At 44.4% G+C, this 25719-nt stretch overlaps 1 long non-coding RNA gene and 1 pseudogene across 1 annotated transcript; both read left to right on the plus strand.

The window, feature by feature from the left end:
* Positions 1 to 25719, plus strand: part of LOC121005741 — a 414302-nt pseudogene that overhangs the window by 357472 nt on the left and 31111 nt on the right.
* Positions 21358 to 21770, plus strand: LOC121003607. The gene is made up of 3 exons (XR_005779549.1): positions 21358 to 21386; positions 21470 to 21619; positions 21702 to 21770. It is a non-coding gene; the product is annotated as an uncharacterized LOC121003607 (long non-coding RNA).

A 25719-nucleotide genomic window follows, 5' to 3' on the forward strand; every position in this document is an offset into this window, starting at 1 on the left:
AAAATATCATTCCCAAAACAATTCAAACATGAAGTAGACATATGGGGAATGTAAAGTCATCACAATTTTTGGGGGTATTACTATGTATTACAGAAGTAGAGAAACTGAAACTTTGAAATTTGCAAATTTTTCCAAATTTTTGTTAAATTTGGTATTTTTTGGTGCAAAAAAAATAATTTTTTTTACTTCATTTTACCAGTGTCATGAAGTACAATATGTGACGAAAAAACAATCTCAGAACGGCCTGGATAAGTCAAAGCGTTTTAAAGTTATCAGCACTTAAAGGGACTCTGGTCAGATTTGCAAAAAATGGCCTAGTCCTAAGGTGTAAAAAGGCTGTGTCCTTAAGGGGTTAAATAGGGTTTATTTTGGAGGAGCTGATGTTATTTCAAACATCATCACTCAATCGCTGAGACAGTTAAGATACACAATCCAGGAAAACGTTATACTCCTATCTGCCCCATAAATTCAGGGATTAGGGAAACTTCTGATACCGCCAGTCAGTCTGAGCAAAGTGTCAGAAAGAGTCCCTCCTAATTGATTTAAGGTGGGAAAGGTCAAAGTTTAAGTAGTAATAAAACAATCTATATATGTGTTAGTTCTTAAAATATTCAAAATTGTTATATGATACAACAGTGCCATCAAGTGGTAGATGGGCAGAAGTTTCTAAGGAATGTCAATTAAATGACATCATCCCCATGTTTAACATACGTCACACCCACCTTATCTAATTGGTAATCCCTAATCCAAGAGGGGATGGGCATAGATAAGGATTGGAATATCTGATCCAGTTTTGGGAGAAAAGGGCACTTCTTTACAAACACCACTTCACAAACTTCACAAAAATAAAAACTTCACAAGGACTTCTTCACAAGGAACACTTCACAAAGATTCATTCATCAGCATCACTTCACACGTCAGGAACGTACCACAGGACGGGACATATCTAAATCTTGGAAAGCTCGGTCCATTCTAAAAGTTCTTTATCCCATAGCCAGGGGTAATGTATAATCTATTTCATTTGCAGTAATTATAAATCGCTCCAATTGGCATATAGTTGAGACCCCATTATTAGTGGGTCAATAGTGTTAAAACAATAATTTTATGGGAAATTCTAATGAACGTGCACATCATTAGAATTCCTGTAATATTGCTATCAGAGTGGAATCTCTGATCGGATTTTATTATCCGTAGTTAGGCCAACGGGCGTATTTATAAGGTGTCTCTTACTGCCATATTCTTTGATTGAGCATAAGGGATTTTCCACAGATTCATTTCTATTGTTTTTGTTGTTACATTATAATATTTTAATAATCGGTATACTAATCGGTAATAATTTGATAATAATTTGAATAACATTATATTATACTTGGTGTACTAAATTAAGTGAGCCCGGCGTAAACGGCGGAGCATCATCTTGTGGTCAATTTTGATATTATCCTTGTATTCATTTGTATGCCATTTTTACTGCATGTATTTATTTGTAATAAATTATATTTTATATAATTAATTGCACCCTGTTTCATTATCTGCACAAATTAACTTTAGATCTCGTCAATAAAAGAACTGGCGTTTATATGTCCGCCAATTAAATTTTTAATTTTTCATATTTCATAAAAATATGAAATCATAATTTTTATGATTTCATATCTTATATGAAATAAATACCCGACAGTATGGAGGCCTTTACTTAGATGTACATTGTGAGTAAACGTGTTTTTTTTTTTTAAAAACATTTGGTCCCGGACAACCCCTTTAAGCAAGAACACTTGTGGTTCAAAAGGTATTTGTATTTTAAGCTTATAAATAAGGAAGTTGTTAATGCTATTCCAGTATTTTATAAGTTCTGAGCAGGTCCAGATCATATGGAGATAGTCCGCGCCTTAGGTGTCACTTCTAGGGCACTTGGATGTAAAGTCAGGTCCATAAATATTGGGACATCAACACAATTCTGACATTTTTGCCCTATACACCACCACAATGGATTTGAAATGAAACGAAGGAGATGTGCTTTAACTGCAGACTGTCCGCTTTAATTTGAGGGTATTTACATCCAAATCAGGTGAACGGTGTAGGAAATACAACAGTTTGCATATGTGCCTCCCACTTATTAAGGGACCAAAAGTAATGGGACAATTGTCTTCTCATCTGTTCCATGGCCAGGTCTGTGTTATTCCCTCATTATCCCAATTACAGTGAGCAGATAAAAGGTCCAGAGTTCATTTCAAGTGTGCTATTTGCATTTGGAATCTGTTGCTGTTAACTCTCAAGATGAGATCCAAAGAGCTGTCACTATCAGTGAAGCAAGCCATCATTAGGCTGAAAAAACAAAACAAACCCATCAGAGAGATAGCAAAAACATTAGGCGTGGCCAAAACAACTGTTTGGAACATTCTTAGGCCTCCTGCACACGGACGTTTTTTTTTTCCCGTTTACTGGCCGTTTTTTGCGTTCCGTATACGGTCCGTATACGGAACCATTCATTTCAATGGTTCCGCAAAAAAAAACGGAATGTACTCCGTATGCATTCCGTTTCCGTATTTCCGTTTTTCCGTTCCGTTTTAACATAGAACATGTCCTATTATTGCCCGCAAATCACAGTCCGTTGCTCCATTCAAGTCAATGGGTCCGCAAAAAAACGGAACACATACGGAAATGCATCCGTATGTCTTCCGTTTCCGTTCCGTTTTTTGCTGAACCATCTATTGAAAATGTTATGCCCAGCCCAATTTTATCTATGTAATTACTGTACACTGTATATTCCATATGGAAAAACGGAACGGAAAAACGGAACAGAAACGGAAACACAACGGAAACAAAAAACGGAACAACGGATCCGTGAAAAACGGATCGCAAAACACTGAAAAAGCCATACGGTCGTGTGCAATAGGCCTTAAAAAGAAGGAACGCATCGGTGAGCTCAGCAACACCAATAGCCCTGGAAGTCCACGGAAAACAACTGTGGTGGATGACCGAAGAATTCTTTCCCTGGTAAAGAAAACACCCTTCACAACCATTGGCTAGGTCAAGAACACTCTCCAGGAGGTAGGTGTTTGTGTGTCAAAGTCAACAATCAAGAGAAGACTTCATCAGAGTGAATACAGAGGGTTCACCACAAGATGTAAACCATTGGTGAGCCTCAAAAACAGGAAGGCCAGATTAGAGTTTGCCAAACAACATCTAAAAAAGCCTTCACAGTTGTGGAACAACATCCTATGGACAGATGAGACCAAGATCAACTTGTAGAAGAGTGATGGGAAGAGAAGAGTATGGAGAAGGAAAGGAACTGCTCATGATCCGAAGCATGCCACCTCATCGGTGAAGCATGGTGGTGGTAGTGTCATGGCGTGGGCATGTATGGCTGCCAATGGAACTAGTTCTCTTGTATTTTTATTGATGATGTGACTGCTGACAAAAGCAGTAGGATGAATTCTGAAGTGTTTCGGGCAAAATTATCTGCTCATATTCAGCCAAATGCTTCAGAACTCACTGGACGGCGCTTCACAGTGCAGATGGACAATGACCCAAAGCATACTGCAAAAGCAACCAAAGAGTTTTTTAAGGGAAAGAAGTGGAATGTTATGCAATGGCCAAGTCAATCACCTGACCTGAATCCGATTGAGCATGCATTTCACTTGCTGAAGACAAAACTGAAGGAAAAATGCCCGAAGAACAAGCAGGAACTGAAGACAGTTGCAGTAGAGGCCTGGCAGAGCATCACCAGGGATAAAACCCAGCGTCTGGTGATGTCTATGCATTCCAGACCTCATGCTGTAATTGACTGCAAAGGATTTGCAACCAAGTATTAAAAAGTGAAAGTTTGATTTATGATTATTATTCTGTCCCATTACTTTTGGTCCCTTAACCACCTCCGGACCGCCTAACGCAGATTCGCGTTCCGGAGGTGGCAGCGCTGCGCACAGTCACGCATATACGCGTCATCTCGCGAGACGCGAGATTTCGCTCCAAGCCGGCCCGCGCATGCGCATCGCGGGCCGGCAAAAGTTAAAGAACAAGTTAGTCACCAGCCTGCCAGCAACGATCATTGGCTGGCAGGCTGGCGATTTTTAAAAAATCCAATCACAAGCCATATAACAGATCATATTAGTAAATATGATCTGTTATATGGCTTCTCTGCTCCTGTGCTGGTCCTTTTCGTCGGTTGGATCCAGCACAGGAGCAGACTGAACTGTGAGTAGCACCAACACTTCACTGTAGCCCCTGATCACCCCCCTGCACCCCAATTAACCCTTTGATCACCCCTTTGATCGCCCCTGTCAATCACCAGTGAAAGGAAAAAAAGTGATCAGTGTAAACTGTCACTTTTTTTTTTTCACTAGTATTGGCTGTTAGGTTTTAGGGATAGTTTAGGCCCCTTGGTTAGGTAGTTAGCGTCAGTTAGCGCCCACCCCACCGCACCGCAGTCACTTTTATTCGCTGAATAGCGTATCGCTAATCAGCATTTGTACTTTTATAGTATCTGTAAGTGATCAAAACTGATCACGGTCAGATCTATAATAGTATTAGTGTCACTTTAGTTCGCCCTCCACCCAAAACGCAGTGTTTGCCCGATCAGGCCTGATCGGTCGCCCACACGTGCGTTCACCCACGCCCGCCCCACCGCAGTGACAAAAAATATATATTTTTTGATCACTGCACATTCATTTTACACGCACTGCGGCGATAAAAAAATCAGTTTTGATATTTTTTATCAACCGCAGCGGCCTCCGGTACTTCGCTAGCCTCCCCTTTGTAAGACAGGTTTGCTTTTTTTCTTGGGTAGTCTCAGGGAATACCCCTAAATTTAGTAGTCCAAAATGTCAAACAGGGGGTATTCTTCTGAAGAGGCCTACAGGATTCTGACCCAGTCGGATGAGGAGTGGGAACCCTCATCTGATGAATCTAGCGGGTCAGAATATGAACCTGTGGAAAGCAGTGGCTCTCTGACCCAAAGTTCGGACGAGGAGGTGGAGGTCCCTGGCAGCACCAGGCGTACCCGGCCCCATGTCGCTAGACCACAGGTTATGCAGGATCCGCTTCAAGAGCAGCAGAGTGGGGCTGTCGCTGCCGGATCACGTGGTGAGGCATACACCAGCAGCGCAGCCCTCCCTGGACCTAGTACCAGCACTGCCGTACAACATGGTGACGTGGCGAGCACCAGAAGGGCAGTTGAAGCTGGTACGGTGGCACGTGCACTAGTTACCCCGTCGCAGCCACCGCAAAGACAGGCCCGTAGAGCCCCTAGAATCCCTGAGGTGCTGGCAAACCCTGATTGGCAGTCACCAACTTCAGCCGCACCTGTAGTTCCCCCTTTCACTGCCCAGTCTGGAGTTCGGGTTGAGACGGCTCAAATCGGTTCGGCCCTGGGATTTTTTGAGCTGTTCTTGACTGCGGAGCTCTTGGACTTAGTCGTGGCAGAGACCAACCAGTATGCCACACAATTTATATCCGCCAACCCGGGAAGCTTTTATGCCCAGCCTTTCCGGTGGAAACCAGTCCAAGTTTCCGAAATTAAAATTTTTTTGGGCCTTCTCCTCAACATGGGCCTGACAAAAAAGCATGAATTGCGGTCATATTGGTCAACGCACCCGATTCATCACATGCCCATGTTCTCTGCTGCTATGTCCAGGGCACGATTTGAGGCCATCCTCCGTTTCCTGCATTTTAGCGACAACACCACCTCCCGTCCCAGAGGCCACCCAGCTTTTGACCGGCTCCACAAAATTCGGCCCCTCATAGACCATTTCAACCAGAAATTTGCAGATTTGTATACCCCCGAGCAAAACATCTGCGTAGACGAGTCCCTAATACATTTTACCGGGCGCCTTGGCTTCAAACAGTACATCCCAAGCAAGCGTGCCCGGTATGGGGTCAAATTGTATAAGCTCTGTGAAAGGGCCACAGGCTATACCCACAAATTTCGTGTCTATGAGGGAAAAGATCAGACCCTGGAGCCGGTCGGTTGCCCTGACTACCTGGGGAGCAGTGGGAAGACAGTCTGGGACTTGGTGTCACCCTTATTCGGCAAGGGGTACCATCTTTATGTGGACAATTTTTACACAAGTGTGGCCCTCTTTAGGCATTTGTTTCTAGAACGGATTTGCGCCTGTGGCACCGCGCGAACTAGTCGCGTGGGCTTCCCCCAACGGCTTGTAACCACCCGTCTTGCAAGGGGGCAGAGGGCTGCCTTGTGTAACGAAGAACTGCTCGCGGTGAAATGGAGAGACAAGCGTGACGTTTACATGCTCTCCTCCATTCACGCAGACACGACAATCCAAATTGAGCGAGCAACCCGTGTCATTGAAAAGCCCCTCTGTGTCCATGACTATAATGCGCTCATGGGAGGGGTGGACTTCAATGACCAGATGTTGTCTCCGTATTTAGTTTCCCGCAGAACCAGACGCTGGTATAAGAAGGTGTCTGTATATTTAATTCAATTGGCGCTGTACAATAGTTTTGTTCTCTACAGTAAGGCTGGGAGAACACGATCTTTCCTCAAATTCCAGGAAGAGATCATCGAGAACCTCCTTTACCCAGGAGGTTCCGTGGCCCCATCCCCCAGTGTAGTTAGCCGTCTACACGAGCGACATTTCCCCAGTGTCGTTCCTGGTACCTCAACCCAACCGTCACCCCGAAAAAGATGTTGTGTCTGTAGCAGGAGTGGAATAAGGCGTGACACCCGCTATTTCTGTCCTGACTGTGCTGACCACCCTGCCCTATGCTATGGAGAGTGTTTCCGGAAGTACCACACACAGGTACACCTAGCATAGGGATTGCATCTCACAGGACAGGCACACAGGGCTATTAGGGCCCTTTTACTCTCAGCTGCTGCAAACCTCTCCTTTCACCTGGGATAAAGTGCATAACGTACTTCGCCACATCTTTGGGCGATTTGCGCTTTGCACATTGTCCCATGGGGAAGGAGAGGTTTGTTCTATAAAGGTAAAAAAAACTAAACAAAAAAAAAATTACCGGTAAGTAAAAAAGTTAAAAAAGTTTAAAAAAGTTAATATGTTCTGTTCTAAAGTTAATAAAGTTATTGCTTTGCGGCCTGGTTTTTTCTTTTTTGTTTTGTTTTTTTTACCTTCCAGGTGGACCAACCGATCGACCAGCTGCAGCACTGATGTGCATTCGGACAGAAGCATTGTGCTGCTGTCAGATTACACGCAAGTCGGTGTATGCGGCGCTGCAAGACGAGATTTCTCCTCTGCAGTAAAAGATATGTTTGCCGAGGCATATGAGCTGAGGAGGTGGCGGTGTTCATATACTTTGGCAAACACTTTGTATATATAAAAAAAAAAATCCCGGCAATGATTTATTCATCCACATCGATTGATGTGAATGGAGAAATCTGGTTTGCCAGGGCATACGAGCTGAAGTGGGTATGGATGTTGGGCGGAGCTCCTATGTCCTGGCAGACGCCTTTCCCCTCCTTTTTCTTTTTTTGGCAGAGATTTTTTCATCCACATTGATCGATGCGAATGAAGAAATCTGTGCCGTTCATTTTTTTCTTTCAGCCCAGAGGCTGAACGGAAAAAAAAAATCTCATTACCCGTATGCTCAATATAAGGAGAATAGCAGAAACTCCTAATGCTGGGCATACATGTAATGATTGCGGAGACCCTCAAATGCCAGGGCAGTACAAACACCCCACAAATAACACCATTTTGGAAAGAAGACACCCCAAGGTATTTGCTGAGGGGCATATTGAGTCCATGAAAGATTGAAATTTTTGTCCCAAGTTAGCGGAAAGGGAGACTTTGTGAGAACAAAATCCAAAAAATCAATTTCCGCTAACTTGTGCCAAAATTTTTTTTTTTTCAATGAACTCGCCATGCCCCTCATTGAATACCTTGGGGTGTCTTCTTCCCAAAATGGGGTCACATGTGGGGTATTTATACTGCCCTGGCATTTTAGGGGCCCCAAAGCGTGAGAAGAAGTCTGGTATCCAAATGTCTAAAAATGCCCTCCTAAAAGGAATTTGGGCCCCTTTGCCCACCTAGGCTGCAAAAAAGTGTCACACATGTGGTATCTCCGTATTCAGCAGAAGTTGGGGAATATGTTTTGGGGTGTCATTTTACATATACCCATGCTGGGTGAGATAAATATCTTGGTCAAATGCCAACTTTGTATAAAAAAAATGGGAAAAGTTGTCTTTTGCCAAGATATTTCTCTCACCCAGCATGGGTATATGTAAAATGACACCCCAAAACACATTCCTTACCTTCTCCTGAGTACGGAGATACCAGATGTGTGACACTTTTTTGCAGCCTAGCTGGGCAAAGGGGCCCACATTCCAAAGAGCACCTTTCAGATTTCACAGGTCATTTACCTACTTACCAGACATTAGGGCCCCTGGAAAATGCCAGGGCAGTATAACTGCCCCACAAGTGACCCCATTTTGGAAAGAAGACACCCCAAGGTATTCCGTGAGGGGCATGGCAAGTTCCTAGAATTTTTTATTTTTTGTCACAAGTTAGTGGAAAATGATGATTTTTTTTTTTTTTTTTTTTCATACAAAGTCTCCTATTCCACTAACTTGTGACAAAAAAAAAAAATTTCCATGAACTCACTATGCCCATCAGCGAATACCTTGGGGTCTCTTCTTTCCAAAATGGGGTCACTTGTGGGGTAGTTATACTGCCCTGGCATTCTAGGGGCCCAAATGTGTGGTAAGGAGTTTGAAATCAAATTCAGTAAAAAATGACCTGTGAAATCCAAAAGGTGCTCTTTGGAATATGGGCCCCTTTGCCCACCTAGGCTGCAAAAAAGTGTCACACATCTGGTATCTCCGTACTCAGGAGAAGGTGGGGAATGTGTTTTGGGGTGTCATTTTATATATACCCATGCTGGGTGAGAGAAATATCTTGGCAAAAGACAACTTTTCCCATTTTTTTATACAAAGTTGTCATTTGACCAAGATATTTATCTCACCCAGCATGGGTATATGTAAAAAGACACCCCAAAACACATTCCTCAACTTCTCCTGAGTACGGCAATACCACATGTGTGACACTTTTTTGCAGCCTAGGTGGGCAAAGGGGCCCATATTCCAAAGAGCACCTTTCGGATTTCACTCGTCATTTTTTACTGAATTTGATTTCAAACTCCTTACCACACATTTGGGCCCCTAGAATGCCAGGGCAGTATAACTACCCCACAAGTGACCCCATTTTGGAAAGAAGAGACCCCAAGGTATTCGCTGATGGGCATAGTGAGTTCATGGAAGTTTTTATTTTTTGTCACAAGTTAGTGGAATATGAGACTTTGTATGAAAAAAAAAAAAAAAAAAAAAAATCATCATTTTCCACTAACTTGTGACAAAAAATAAAAAATTCTAGGAACTCGCCATGCCCCTCACGGAATAGCTTGGGGTGTCTTCTTTCCAAAATGGGGTCACTTGTGGGGTAGTTATACTGCCCTGGCATTCTAGGGGCCCAAATGTGTGGTAAGGAGTTAGAAATCAAATTCTGTAAAAAATGATGAGTGAAATCCGAAAGGTGCTCTTTGGAATATGGGCCCCTTTGCCCACCTAGGCTGCAAAAAAGTGTCACACATCTGGTATCTCCGTACTCAGGAGAAGGTGGGGAATGTGTTTTGGGGTGTCATTTTATATATACCCATGCTGGGTGAGAGAAATATCTTGGCAAAAGACAACTTTTCCCATTTTTTTATACAAAGTTGTCATTTGACCAAGATATTTATCTCACCCAGCATGGGTATATGTAAAAAGACACCCCAAAACACATTCCTCAACTTCTCCTGAGTACGGGGATACCAGATGTGTGACACTTTTTTGCAGCCTAGGTGGGCAAAGGGGCCCATATTCCAAAGAGCACCTTTCGGATTTCACTCGTCATTTTTTACTGAATTTGATTTCAAACTCTTTACCACACATTTGGGCCCCTAGAATGCCAGGGCAGTATAACTACCCCACAAGTGACCCCATTTTGGAAAGAAGAGACCCCAAGGTATTCGCTGATGGGCATAGTGAGTTCATAGAACTTTTTATTTTTTGTCACAAGTTAGTGGAATATGAGACTTTGTAAGAAAAAAAAAAAAAAAAAATCATCATTTTCCGCTAACTTGTGACAAAAAATAAAAAGTTCTATGAACTCACTATGCCCATCAGCGAATACCTTAGGGTGTGTACTTTCAGAAATGGGGTCATTTGTGGGGTGTTTGTACTGTCTGGGCATTGTAGAACCTCAGGAAACATGACAGGTGCTCAGAAAGTCAGAGCTGCTTCAAAAAGCGGAAATTCACATTTTTGTACCATAGTTTGTAAACGCTATAACTTTTACCCAAACCATTTTTTTTTTACCCAAACATTTTTTTTTTATCAAAGACATGTAGAACTATAAATTTAGAGCAAAATTTCTATATGGATGTCGTTTTTTTTGCAAAATTTTACAACTGAAAGTGAAAAATGTCATTTTTTTGCAAAAAAAATCGTTAAATTTCGATTAATAACAAAAAAAGTAAAAATGTCAGCAGCAATGAAATACCACCAAATGAAAGCTCTATCAGTGAGAAGAAAAGGAGGTAAAATTCATTTGGGTGGTAAGTTGCATGACCGAGCAATAAATGGTGAAAGTAGTGTAGGTCAGAAGTGTAAAAAGTGGCCTGGTCTTTCAGGGTGTTTAAGCACTGGGGGCTGAGGTGGTTAATAAGTGGGAGGCACATATGCAAACTGTTGTAATTCCTACACCGTTCACCTGATTTGGATGTAATACCCTCAAATTAAAGCTGACAGTCTGCAGTTAAAGCACATCTTGTTCGTTTCATTTCAAATCTATTGTGGTTGTGTATAGAGGCAAAAATGGTAGAATTGTGTCAATGTCCCAATATTTATGGACCTGACTGTATCTCTTAGCCCACATTTATTTAGCCATGTAGGGGTAACATATAGTCTATGGCAGATATTAAAATGTATTAGAAAATGATTAAAGTTCTGGGATAGTGAACCTAAATTCGCAAATTGTATATTCGGACAATCCAACTCCCAGGCTCTTTGTCCTGGTGACTGTGTATCACAAAACCGTGTCTTAAGTAATAGTTTATATATATATATATATATATATATATATATATACACTCACCTAAAGAATTATTAGGAACACCTGTTCTATTTCTCATTAATGCAATTATCTAGTCAACCAATCACATGGCAGTTGCTTCAATGCATTTAGGGGGGTGGTCCTGGTCAAGACAATCTCCTGAACTCCAAACTGAATGTCAGAATGGGAAAGAAAGGTGATTTAAGCAATTTTGAGCGTGGCATGGTTGTTGGTGCCAGACGGGCCGGTCTGAGTATTTCACAATCTGCTCAGTTACTGGGATTTTCACGCACAACCATTTCTAGGGTTTACAAAGAATGGTGTGAAAAGGGAAAAACATCTAGTATGCGGCAGTCCTGTGGGCAAAAATGCCTTGTGGGTGCTAGAGGTCAGAGGAGAATGGGCCGACTGATTCAAGCTGATAGAAGAGCAACGTTGACTGAAATAACCACTCGTTACAACCGAGGTATGCAGCAAAGCATTTGTGAAGCCACAACACGCACAACCTTGAGGCGGATGGGCTACAACAGCAGAAGACCCCACCGGGTACTACTCATCTCCACTACAAATAGGAAAAAGAGGCTACAATTTGCACAAGCTCACCAAAATTGGACTGTTGAAGACTGGAAAAATGTTGCCTGGTCTGATGAGTCTCGATTTCTGTTGAGACATTCAAATGGTAGAGTCCGAATTTGGCGTAAACAGAATGAGAACATGTAGCCATCCTCTGATGGCTACTTCCAGCAGGAAAATGCACCATGTCACAAAGCTCGAATCATTTCAAATTGGTTTCTTGAACATGACAATGAGTTCACTGTACTAAAATGGACCCCACAGTCACCAGATCTCAACCCAATAGAGCATCTTTGGGATGTGGTGGAACGGGAGCTTCGTGCCCTGGATGTGCATCCCTCAAATCTCCATCAACTGCAAGATGCTATCCTATCAATATGGGCCAACATTTCTAAAGAATGCTATCAGCACCTTGTTGAATCAATGCCACGTAGAAATAAGGCAGTTCTGAAGGCAAAAGGGGGTCCAACACCGTATTAGTATGGTGTTCCTAATAATTCTTTAGGTGAGTGTATGTGTGTGTGTGTATATATATATATATATATATATATATATATATATATTTTAAATCTTCATTTTAAAAGGTGTCCTCCCTATCCAATCATTCAAAAAGGGGATGCTATATAGAAGACATATCCAGGAGATCTCAAAGATGTGGACTGGAACAGGGGGCGTTATATAGAAGACATATCCAGGAGATCTCAGAGACGTGGACTGGAGCAGGGGGCGTTATATATAGGAGACATATCCAGGAGACCTCAGAGACGTGGACTGGAACAACCAAAACAGAAAAATTCATACTTTTCTAAAAACAGTGGCACTACAAGAAGAGCATCACCCCCCCCCCCCACCAAGGATATATAAATACAGGACACGAGGCTGAAGTTGGTTTCTTATTCAAAAGTTGCAGTGAGCCTCCTGAGGGGAAATCAGATGAAAGCGGTATTGAAATATAAAAGACGGTCACAAAATGGGCAGAAAAGTGTGATTTTAAAGACTGAAATGGATTCGGGCACTGATCTCACACTGGTGACATACAGGCACACACCATATACAGGGGAGTTCAGCCCAAACAGGTTCTGGGCACAAGAACTGGCAACAAAGTGGACAGACGGACACTGTTAACGATTTCAATAAGTAACTGGTGTTTTTAAAGGGTTAAATGAATATGGGCCGGGCTGAGCTGAAATGTATATAATGTGGGGCATCACCCTCTGTATGTGTGAGATCAGTGGCCGAATTCATTTAACACTGTGGATGTCACTGTTATGGGGGGTCGCTGTGGATGTCACTGTTATGGGGGGCGCTGTGGATGTCACTGTTATGGGGGGCGCTGTGGATGTCACTGTTATGGGGGGGCGCTGTGGATGTCACTGTTATGGGGGGGCGCTGTGGATGTCACTGTTATGGGGGGGCGCTGTGGATGTCACTGTTATGGGGGGCGCTGTGGATGTCACTGTTATGGGGGGGCGCTGTGGATGTCACTGTTATGGGGGGGCGCTGTGGATGTCACTGTTATGGGGGGGCGCTGTTGATGTCACTGTTATGGGGGGCGCTGTTGATGTCACTGTTATGGGGGGGCGCTGTTGATGTCACTGTTATGGGGGGGCGCTGTGGATGTCACAGTTTTTGTGGGCGCGGTGTGAAGCTGGTAATTCTGCTCGTAGATGATAAATATGATATAACGGGCTCCAAAAAGATATGAATAAATAGAGAATTACGAATAACGGAGAAGAAGTTCGCAGGTCTCCAGTGTGAGGCGCTGACGAGACAGAAATCATAGAACAGCGAAAGGAAATTCACAAATAAAGTGACTGAAATAAATAATAGTAAAATCACCACCGATATGACAGACATCTGTAGGGGATGTGTCCTCGACGCGCGTTTCAGCTGCTGCCTTCATCTTGGGGTTGGCGCTGCTGTGTGAGAAGCCTTTTATATCAGTGTATAATATACAGTGCCTTGTATAAGTATAAACCCCCTTGACTTTTTTCGTATTTTGTTACATTACAGTTGAATGTTTTGTTAATCTGACTTTTATGTGATGGATCAGAACAGAATAGTCTAAGTTGGTGAAGTGAAAGGAGAAAAATATATAAATAAAACTATTGTTTAGAAATAGAAAACAGAAAATTGTCATGTGCGTATGTATTCACCCCCTTGGTTAGGAAGCCCATAAAAAGCTCTGATGCAACCAATTACATTCAGAAGTCACATAATTAGTGAGATGATGTCACCTTTGTGCAATCTAAGTGTCACATGATCTGTCATTACATATACACACCAGAGGCTGCAACACCTAAGCAAGAGGCATCGCTAACCAAGCACTGCCATGAAGACCAAGGAACTCTCCAAACAAGTAAGGGACAATGTTGTTGAGAAGTACAAGTCAGGGTTAGGTTTTAAAAAAATATCCAAATCCTTGATGATCCCCCCTCCCCCATCATATCTATCATAACCAAATGGAAAGAACATGGCACAACAGCAAACCTGCCAAGAGACGGCCGCCCACCAAAACTCACGGACCGGGCAAGGAGGGCATTCATCAGAGAGGCAGCACAGAGACCTAAGGTAACCCTGGATGAGCTGCAGAGTTCCACAGCAGAGACTGAAGTATCTGTACATAGGACGACATAAGCCGTACGCTCCATAGAGTTGGGCTTTATGGCAGAGTGGCCAGAAGAAAGCCATTACTTTCAACTAAAAACAAAAAGGCATGTTGTGAGTAGGGGTGGGCGGTATAGGCGATATGCGATATAAATTTGGGCCACGATATGGATTTTCGCCATATCGCCTATATCGCTGGACCGTGATATGATCGCGCGCTCTGTGCGCACCATTTTCTCCTGATGAGCCGGCCGGCACAGTGGAGGGAGAAGGAGGGAGTCCCTCCCTCCCTACTGTGCGCGGCTGCCGCTGAACACCAATGAGGACAGAGTAGGAGGAGGAGGGGAGGGACTGTGGCCACTGCACCACCAATGAATGTGCCGGCCATATCCCACAGGGTCCCCCTCCCCCCCCCATCATTGGTGGCAGTGGGCAGTTCCGATCGGAGTCCCAGCAGTGTAATGCTGGGGCTCCGATCGGTTACCATGGCAGCCAGGAGTCACGCTACTGAAGTCCTGGCTGCGATGGTATGTCAGTGAGCAGCATTATACTCACGTACGCCGTGGCCGCCGGGCGCTCCTTCTTCTGTCTGTGCGGCGCTTTGCTAATGCTTATAGCATTAGCAATGCACCGCACAGACCTATGAGAAGAAGGAGCGCCTGGCGGCCACGGCGCACGTGAGTATAATGCTGCTCACTAACATACCATCGCAGCCAGGACTTCAGTAGCGTCCTGGCTGCCATGGTAACTGATCGGAGCCCCAGCATTACACTGCTGGGACTCCGATCGGAACTGCACACTGCCACCAATGATGGGGGGTTAGGGGGACCCTGTGGCCACTGCCACCAATGATGGGGGGGGACCCTGTGGCCACTGCCACCAATGATTAATACTGGGGAGGGAGGGAGGGGGGTGGGTTTGAGTTACCAGAGGGGGCGGATCAGAGGCTGGGGGAGGCACATCAGAGGCTGGGGGGGGGGGCACATCAGAGGCTGGGGGGCACATCAGAGGCTTGGGGGGGCACATCAGAGGCTGGCTGCCATGGGCCATGCACAGGGCAGCAGGGAGAGTGTAAAGTCCTATTCACCCTAATAGAGCTCTATTAGGGTAAATATGACAAGGGTTCTAGCCCTTAAGGAGGCTAATAGTTATTAAATAAAAAGTAAAAAAAAAAAAAGTTTAAACCCCCCCCCCCCAATATAAAAAACAATATATCGCAATAAATATCGCATATCGCACATGCTTAAAATTATATCGCAATATAGATTTTAGGCCATATCGCCCACCCCTAGTTGTGAGTTTGTGAAAGGGCATGTGGGAGACTCCAAAATGTATGGAAGAAGGTGCTCTGGTCTGATGAGTCCATCAAAGAAAACGCTATGTCTGGCGCAAACCCAACACATCACATCACCCAAAGAACACCATCCCCACAGTGAGACCTGGTGGTGGCAGCATCATGCTGGGGGGACTGGGAAACTGGTCAGAGTGGAGGGAAAGATGGATGGGGCTAAATACAGGGATATTCTTGAGCAGAACCTGTCCCACTCTGTGCGTGATCTGAGGCTAGGACGGAGGTTCACCTTCCAGCAGGACAAGGACCCCAAACACACGGCTAAAGCAACACTTGAGTGGTTTAAGGGGAAACATGTAAATGTGTTGGAATGGCCGAGTCACAGCCCAGATCTCCATCCAATAGAAAATCTGTGGTCAGACTTAGATTGCTGTTCACAAGCGCAAACATCCAACCTGAAGGAGCTGGAGCAGTTTTACAAGGAGGAATGGGCAAAAATCCCAGTGGTAAGATGTGGCAACTGCTCATAGAGACTTATCCAAAGTGACTTGGAGCTGTGATTGACCCAAAAGGTGGCTCTTCAAAGTACTGACTTTAGGGGGGTGAATAGTTATGCACATTGACCTTTTCTGTTATTTTGTCCTATTTGTTGTTTGCTTCACAATAAAAAAATATAACCTCTTCAAAGCTGTGGGCATGTTCTGTAAATTACATGATGCAAACCTCTCACCTTAAATGGATGAGGTGCTCACCTATACAGGCCCACCCTTAGGCCCAAAAAAGTGCACAGTATATGTGTGTGTGTGTGTGTGTGTATATATATATATATATTAGGGGCACACTGCAAATGGGAAGACTAAATCCACAGAGTGGATGTAATTTATTAAAACATACACGTTTAAAATACTAACACATATAAAATGTCAAGCATAGCAACATAATATACACCATAAACCACAAGGATAGAAGCAATCCTATATTGGCTGTGTCAGCCCTCTCTCTTTAATCGAATATACACATGCTCCTAGGATCGTCCAGCTTAGGCGAATGTAAATCAACTAATGCGTTCAACCTGCTAGTGTGGTATAAGCAGGTGACTATACCAGTGTAGAGGACTATATCCTCATAGTATTCCAAATCAAAGCAAAGTCCAGTACGTACTCTGTTAGAAACATTAGGCAGTCACTGCAGTCACAGCAGCTGTGCCTACAGGTATACTCCTGAATAGGAGCTGGGTCTTACCCTTCTTCACTGCATTGTAACAGCGCTGGTTCCAGGCGCCCACACATTTTTATTGAAAATATAAAATCTGAGTGAGATAAAGTGTAGTGGCACGATTACGCACAGTGGCAGACCTAGGAGCAGAAAAAAATGTTTGTAGTTAGTATTGTTAATAGTATTTGAAAGTGCTCACTTTAATGTATGATATAAAAAACCTCTCCCTTCGGCCACCCCTTGTGCTGACCAGATTTCAGTGTGTACACAGTCCTATCATATCTCACTGTCATAAAGCTAAACTAACAGGAATGTGCTCCACACCCGGTGAAATGTACCACAATGTGGTGTCTGAAGAATTTTTTCACTGCACATTTATCAAATTTATTTTGCTCTGATTTTAATTGCTAATATATTTACAAATGAAATTCAGGGCGAAATTTGATAGATGTGAAAAATTCTTCAGACAGCACATGGTGTGCAATAATGCTGGACTGACCCATCAACCGGCTATATACGGACGGACTGGTAATATCGTATATAGCCGATGTATGGGTCAGTCCAGCATTATTGCACACAAGGCTCACAGTCACTGCCTACCCCAGGGCCAGTGCCCGTGCCTGGCGCAGGCGCACACACTGCCTGCCTTTGGCCTGCCCCCTGGCACACACACACGGTCATTAATTTAAGTGCCCAGCGCCAGTCAGCAAAAGACAGTGGGCATCACGCTGGGGGCCTGGGCCGCTGCCTGCAGCCTGCCCCTGGCAGGCTGGCACAGTGGCATGCACCCACACTTGCTTGCAGTGCACTGCTTCTCCTGGCTCACAGTAACAGCAGTCACTGCATGGCCTGCCCAGGCCAGGGGCCAGTGCCCCTGCCTGGTGCCTGCCCACACACCGCCTGCCTGCGGCCTGAGTCTGACCCTTGGGCCTGGCACACACACACAGTAAGTAGTGTGTGTGCCCAGTAACCACTTCAGCCACAGAGACAGATTCCCACAGAATTCATAGTCCCAGACTCCCACTGTCCCACTCACTCCATGATCCCATCCCATCATCAAGCTGGGCCCTGGGCTGGGCTCTGCTCTGCGCTGCCGCCGCCTGCCACTCAGAGTAGAGACTAGTCACTAGTCAAAACTCACCTCGCCGCCAGCCACCGCACGTCCGCACTGCCGCCTGCTTCTGAGTGTCTGACTGGGAGCCGGAGATGCGCGGAAACCACGCCTCCGGCTCCTCCTCACTCAGTCAGACCTCACTCAATGTTGCGGCCGGCCCCTCTGACACGTGAGCTGCCAACAGCCTGCGCTGCGCCGTGCGCACTGCCCCCGGGGCCGGGCCCTATTAGATCACAACTTAGTGGCCTGGATTTTGAATAGGAGGCGGTGGGGGGGCCGTGGGCCCCCCTGGCTCAGGGGCCCGGTCGCAATTGCGACCGCTGCAACCCCTGTAGCTACGCCACTGCATACGCTCACTCTTTCCGCCAGACGGTGTTTCGAGGTGCTATACCTCTTCCTCAGTGGCCAACTGAGTGAGCGCTTCTACATTCTTTTAAAGGGGCTGGTGTTCCCATAATGCTCCACTTTACTAAGCAATGTTAAAACTCCGAAATGGAGTTAAAATGCCTAAATTGGTGTATATGTTCTCTACCTTTAAGACGAAGTAGGTACATATAAAATGCTTAACATAACTAAAAACCCATGTCTTTCACATATAATACCGGATAAAATCTTTACATAATAAAATTATAAATATATATTAGGAATCGGTGAAGACAGTCAGACCAATCAGGCAACAACCTTATACTCCAGGTCATACCGTGTAGGAAACACATGCGATACCACCATTCATATATTCCAACACAAAACATCTTATAGGATAAAGGGAGGTTTATCGCATAGTCATCTCATAAAATACCCTCGATTTATAACAATCATACACCCTCGTTCCTCAGAGACTCATACAGATGGATTGTTCTCGATAGCTAGAATATCGAGAAAATCTCGAAAGATAATCGACGGAATAAATCGAGGAATTATATCGAAGGAATGAATCGAGGATTTGTATACGATGAAGGAGCTGTCTGGTGGGGAGGGGAGATCGGAATATCGACATTTAAACGTGTATGTTTTAATAAATTACATATATATATATACTGTGCAAATCCTCAAACAATCCATGTTAATTCCAGGTTGTGAGGCATCAAAATACGACAAAAGTCAGGGGGGGTGGGGAGGGATACTTTTGCAAGGCACTGTAATACTCACCACTTATTTATGTGGAGCAAGCGCGTACACTCAGGAAGGAAACCCTGTCAGCAGGGCATCAATACTCCTCACCACGTCAGCACAGGGGAGGAAGAGCCAAGCAGAGTGCAGCGCATGCGCACATGATGAGGAGTATTGATGCTCCATATTGGAGAAGGGCAGAATGACCCGGGGAAACAGGGAGAGATTCTGGAATTCCTTGGATTTCTTCATTCAATTCCTCCGATGTCAGAGTCCGCATCCTGACCCTCCAGAAGTCTTCTCCCCCGATCAGCCGTGCAGACCCATCTCTAAACCATGTAGGTATCAAACCGCCATCTTTATTATGTGTGATGGTGAAATGACGGACAAACCGCGGTTAGATTTCCCTGCATTAACCCCTTCAGAAAAAATTTGAAAAATTCACAGTTTTCAAAATGTTAATTTCTCTGCTTTTCCGGCAGATAGTGATACCTCGTAAACTAGTTATTACTTTACATCCCCCATATGTCTACTTTATGTTCCTCATTCTGTAAATGTCATTTTATTTTTTCTAGAACAAGCTTAGAAGTTTAGAAACAATTCTTAAAATTTTTATGCAAATTTCCAAAACTGCTTTTTAAAGGGGTTCTCCGGGCAGTTAATATTGATTATCTATCCTTAAGATAGGTCATCAGTATCGGATTGGCAGGGTTTCGACATACAGCACCCCCACAGGTCAGCTGTATGAGGAGAAGGCGCGCGCCGTCTCCTGTCCTGCTCGCCGCTGCTATGTTTATGGCAAGCAGGAAGAGAAACGGGAGACGGCAGGCGCGCACATCGTGTACCTTCTCTTCATACAGCTGATCGAGTGGGGGAGCCAGTTGTCGGACGTTCACCCCCCCCCCCCTCTTGATCTGATATTGATGACCTCCGCTCACCTATGATCTCGATGCGCTGCTGGATCCTATAGTTCTCTCGTGTGCCGGCACACTTACTTGCGCGTGTGTAGTAGGGATATGGGAACGCCAACTTCTGCTGTTTCAATGTCCGGAATGGTATGAAGGATAAGTTTATTCCTCTCAATAGGTTGGTGCCGCAATTGCTCTCGATGGATTAATACCGCAGTTACAGCAGACGCATTTCGAAACTGTACGTTTTGTTCCTCGGTGGTTGCAATAGTATAAAAATGAGGGACCAATCGCTCCTTATCCGGAGCTGTGCTGATATCAGAACCTGGGCCGGACCGTGTCAGGCTGTTTTTGTAGTATGCTAGTCATTCACAATGCACACCCTGCGGTATTTTCAGTAGTTCTATATACTAACAAATGAAACATACAAATGATGTAGATTATAAAATCCAATATATAGAAAATACTAAACATCCAAGTTGATCAACAAGTCATAAAACTTGGAATAAAAAAAATATCTACTGTAGAATAAAATAGACACATGTAGTGTAAAAGGGTTATGTGATCTTCATTCCAGGGTGTTAGTTCACTCTGCATGTCTGTCTTCATTTTATTCTATGTTTTTTATTCCCAGTTTTATGACTTGTTGATCAACTTATGTTTTGTATTTTATATATATTGGATTTTATGACATATCATGAAACTGCCTTGACCTCACACATGTATCGATCCATATAAAAAGAGAGAACACAACATCTACACTTTATTATCTCCTACGATGTCTCCAGTTATTATATTTTACATGAGATTTTGTAGGATTTTCCATCGTCTCATCTTCTTTCCATTCAGGTCCCTAAAATATAGGATCCGCTCAGTGGAGATCTTCTATATAAGATCCTTCTCCTGATTTACCCGACAAGGATGGACAGGGACAAGATGGCGGAGAGGATAATAAATCTCACCCTAGAGATCCTCTTCCTGCTTACTGGAGAGGTGAGAGATTCTGATGATGTCACATTACATCATCTTATCTATGTTACAAACAGATGGACATGACTGGAGAGGTGAGGGACTCTGGAGATGTATGGAGTGATATTTATTACTGTGTCTCTCCATAACCAGGACTACACAGTAGTGAAGAAGACCTCTAGTGAGCGCTGTCAGGCCCCTGTGTCTGAAGGATGGGGAAGAACCCTGAGCCCAATCATGGGGCCTCCACCTCACCCCCCGATACATGAGGAAATCAATAGAGAGAAGATCCTAGAACTCACCAACAAGATGATTGAGCTGCTGACTGGAGAGGTGACAATGCTGGGAATGCTGGGACATTATACAGGAACGCTGTGAAGGGATCTGGGTGATGACTGTATCATTGTGTTGTCAGGTTCCTATAAGGTGTCAGGATGTCACCGTCTATTTCTCCATGGAGGAGTGGGAGTATTTAGAAGGACACAAAGATCTGTACAAGGACGTCATGATGGAGGATCACCGGCCCCTCACATCACCAGGTAATAGACATGACTAAATACACACGTCCTCTCATTATATGTATGTAAGGAATGGATTCAGTCACTAGATGTGTTTCCTACAGTTAAGGAAGAGAGAACAACACCGGAGAGATGTCCCAGTGCTCTTCTTCCACAGGATAATTCAGAAGAACATCACTATGTCCCACAGGATGATCAGGTAGATGGATATAAGGGCATCATGATGGAAGATCACCGGCCCGTCACATCACCAGGTAATAGACATGACTAATACACATGTCTTCTCATTATCTGTATGTAAGGAATGAATTCAGTCACTGGATGTGTTTCCTACAGATAAGGAAGAGATAACAACACCAGAGAGATGTCCCAGTGCTCGCCTTCTACAGGATGGGTCAGAAGAACATCACAATGTCACACAGGATGATCAGGTAGATGGAGATAAGGTCTCATGAAATGTCCACTATGGTCTGTAGAAGGCTGTGAAGATCTTGTCTTCAGTCTTGTTTTATCCATCAGTATTATATCATTTATCCTTGTATATTGAGTAAGATGGAGATGGCAGGATTACAGCTGACCATCGACATTACATGTTGTCTGGATCTTCTCACTATTTTCTGCCTGTATAGACTTTTATGATGGCCTCCTCTGTCAACTGCTGCAGATCTTTTGTGGTTGCACAAGAGTGGCACAACAGTTTTCTGAGAGGTCTTAGGCCGGGAGGGACCATGCAATACTACAAATGGTCAACTAAAGTTGTGCTTGGATTGTCAGCTTCAACATGAACATCAGGAGATAAATGCATCATTATCTTTAAAGGTTTTGTAGTCTAGGGTGCAGTCTCCTGGTGTCTCCTTAAAGGGGTTATTATCCCACTTCGCCTTTTCATACTTACCTGCTGCCACCGCGCCGTTCACTTCCTGGATTCTGGCTGGGGGCGGGCTTCATCTTGATTGAAGTCTTCTCCTGGCCGGGCCGCGCGCTGGACTGAACGCGCACGCTGCCGCGCATGCGCCATGTGACTTATTTCTGGCCAGTATAGTACAGAGCCGGCGTGCGCGTTCGCAGCTCTGTACTATTCTGGCCGGGAAGAAGTCACCGTCGCGTATGCGCGGCAGCGTGCGCGTTCAGGACAGCGAGCAGCCCGGCCGGGAGAAAAGAAGGAGTCTTCTGAGCAAGCGCGACCATCGGGATTCTGGAGAAGAGCGGTGGCCGTAACCAGGGGAGACCGAGTCACAACAATTAGATAAGTGGGAATGAATTTTATCCTAAACGGTGGGAATTTGTTAATCAAGTATATTTACTAAAATGATCACTGTCAAATCATTAACTGATTTAACAGTGATCATTATGATGGGATAACCCCTTTAATGTCAGAATGGCAGTACCAAGATCATACCACGGATTCTACTCTAGCACAAGTAGATGCAAGTCCTCCTTCTTACTTGCATATAGTATAATATAATATTCAGGGGTGTAGCTAAAGGTTTATGTGCCCTGGTGCAAGAGTTCAGCTTGGGCCCCCTTCCCTCAGTGCTTTGTGGCCAGGGACAGGGAAGCACATAGCCTTCGTGCTGCCGGAGACAAAAATTGAAACTGCATCCCCTGCCCCAAGCCAAATTCTTGACCTTACTCCTTCCCTCCAGCCAGAGATGTAACTTGACCTGCATGAACTTTGTATAGTACCAGGGTCTTCTTATGTGGCACAAGGGTCTTTGGGCCCCCTCAGGCTCCTAGGCCCAGTAGTGACTGCACCCCTTACAGCAGGGGTGGGGAACCTTTTTGCTGCCGAGGGCCATTTGGATATTTGTTACATAGTTCGGGGGCCATACAAAATTCTCAACTTGAAAATTTGACGGCTATATTTGGTCAAACATATAAGTGACTTGGGGTACTTTCACACTTGCGTTGTGAGGATCCGACATGGCAGTTCCGCCGCCGGAACTGCGCGCCGAATCCGGAAATCCATCTCACAAATGCATTGCAATACCGGATCCGTCTCTCCGGTTGTCATCTGGAAAAACGGATCCAGTATATATATTTTTTTCACATTTTTAAAGGTCTGCGCAGACCATAAAACTGGATCCGTTTTTCCGGAACACTTGATGACTGATCCAGCATTAATGCATTTCAATGGAAAATAATGCCGGTAAGTGTTCTGGAATTTTGGCCAGAGAAAATACTGCAGCATGCTGCGGTATTTTCTCAGTCTAAAAACCATACAGTGACTGAACTGAAGACATCCTGATTCATATTGAACGGATTTCTCTCCATTCAGAATGCATTAGAATAAAACTGAAGCGTTTTTTTCCGGTATTGAGCCCCAAGGACGGAACTCAATACCGGAAAACTTTAACGGCGTAGGTTAAAGAAATTGAGCTTAATAAAAGAGTGCTGTATTTTTGCAGCACAAAATGGCGCCTGCGATATATATTACAAATAGTACAGGCGCCATTTTGACCACATATAGCAGTCTAATTTTTAAGTTGAGAATGTTTATATATTTAGTTCTTTATTTGGCATTAATGGCCGCCAAGCTAAACCCAGAGGGGTCCAGAGAGGGGTTCACCCAGCTTTCCCTCTCCCTGCCACTGTCCCCTCCTCTTTCTTCGCAAATGTCCCTGCCTTTGTCCCTTTCTCAGCCTCAGATCTGCCCCCACCTCCATCAGCCTCAAATCACCGTCCTATTAGACCCCCCAGCCTACATCAGCCTCAGATCAGACCCTCCCCAGCCTTAGATCAGGCCCCCAGCCTCAGATTAGACCCCCATCAGACCGTCCCTAGCCTCAGATCAGACCCCCAGCCTCAGATCAGACCCCCAATAGACCCCCAGCCTCAGATCAGACCTCAGATGAGACATTTAAAATAAATAAATAAATTTGCCTCTCCAGCTCTGGACGGTGCTGCCACTTGGCAGATTCTCTTGCCCTCCCTGGTCTACTTCCCGCCACGCTGTACTGTGACCTGACAGCACACAACGTCAGTTCATAATGCGCATCTACATGCTCTACGTTCTGACACTGTACGTGTCAGGACACAGCGTGGGGCCGGAAGAAGATGAGGGAAGGTGAGTACAGCTAGCAATGCGCTGTTCTCACCTTCCTGTGCCTCACCTTCACAATATGTTCTGGCAGGGGCCATGGACCACATTAAATGGTCCCGCGGGCTGCATACGTCCCGTGGGCCAGAGGTTCCCCACCCCTGCCTTACATCTACGCCCCTGATAATATTGAAAGTTGATTACTAGAAAAGCTATATAGGATTATTTTCATCAGCACATATAATTTGAACTCCCCAACAATTTTCTAGCTGCTCAGATACATCCATACATTCTGAACCTTTGATTATGGATACCTGGTCATGTGATCTCTAGTCTGACCTCCAGTCTGAGGCTTGCTGTCTCTCTCCTGTGTGGCTGACATCCTGTGAACTACAAGATTACAGCATCATTTATCAGATCCCTCTGGAGAGCTCCCTCCCCACCAGCTACCCCTCCTTGTCTTCTGTATGTCCCTAAACATATCATGGTGCTGAAGATATCATCTCTACATTATCCATTACACTAGAGTCTAAACCTTTGCTCTTCTAGTGTAATGGATAATATAGAGATGATATCTTCAGCAGCATGATATGTTTAGGGACATACAGAAAGCAAGAAGAGTAACTGTGAAAGATGAGACAGAGGGGATATGATAGAAACTTTTAAATACATAAAGGGAATCAACAAGGTAAAAGAGGAGAGAATATTTAAAAGAAGAAAAACTGCTACAAGAGGACATAGTTTTAAATTAGAGGGGCAAAGGTTTAAAAGTAATATCAGGAAGTATTACTTTACTGAGAGAGTAGTGGATGCATGGAATAGCCTTCCTGCAGAAGTGGTAGCTGCAAATACAGTGAAGGAGTTCAAGCATGCATGGGATAGGCATAAGGCCATCCTTCATATAAGATAGGGCCAGGGGCTATCCATAGTATTCAGTATATTGGGCAGACTAGATGGGCCAAATGGTTCTTATCTGCCGACACATTCTATGTTTCTATGGTGGGGAGGGATCTTTGTTTTTGTATGGCAGACCAATTTTGCTAAATTCTTATTAAATCCAATTAGTTTAGAATCAGTTTGCTCATCTTTACGCTGAAGGTATTAATTTCAGGGACTCATTGTCTAAACTTTAGACAACAAGTTCCTGAAATTAATACATAATTGGTCTGCCATACAAAAACAAAGCTTTATGCGATTAGTTTCAGGTGAATCACTTGAAAACCGTGCCCAGTGCGTTTAATGTCAGTATTAGCAGGGAAAACCATGAAGAAGGTAGAGGACTGTGGATAACATGACACTGGGAGGAACTGGGGA

Source organism: Bufo bufo, chromosome 6 (genome assembly GCF_905171765.1).
Source record: "Bufo bufo chromosome 6, aBufBuf1.1, whole genome shotgun sequence".
Classification (NCBI taxonomy): Eukaryota; Metazoa; Chordata; class Amphibia; order Anura; family Bufonidae; genus Bufo; species Bufo bufo.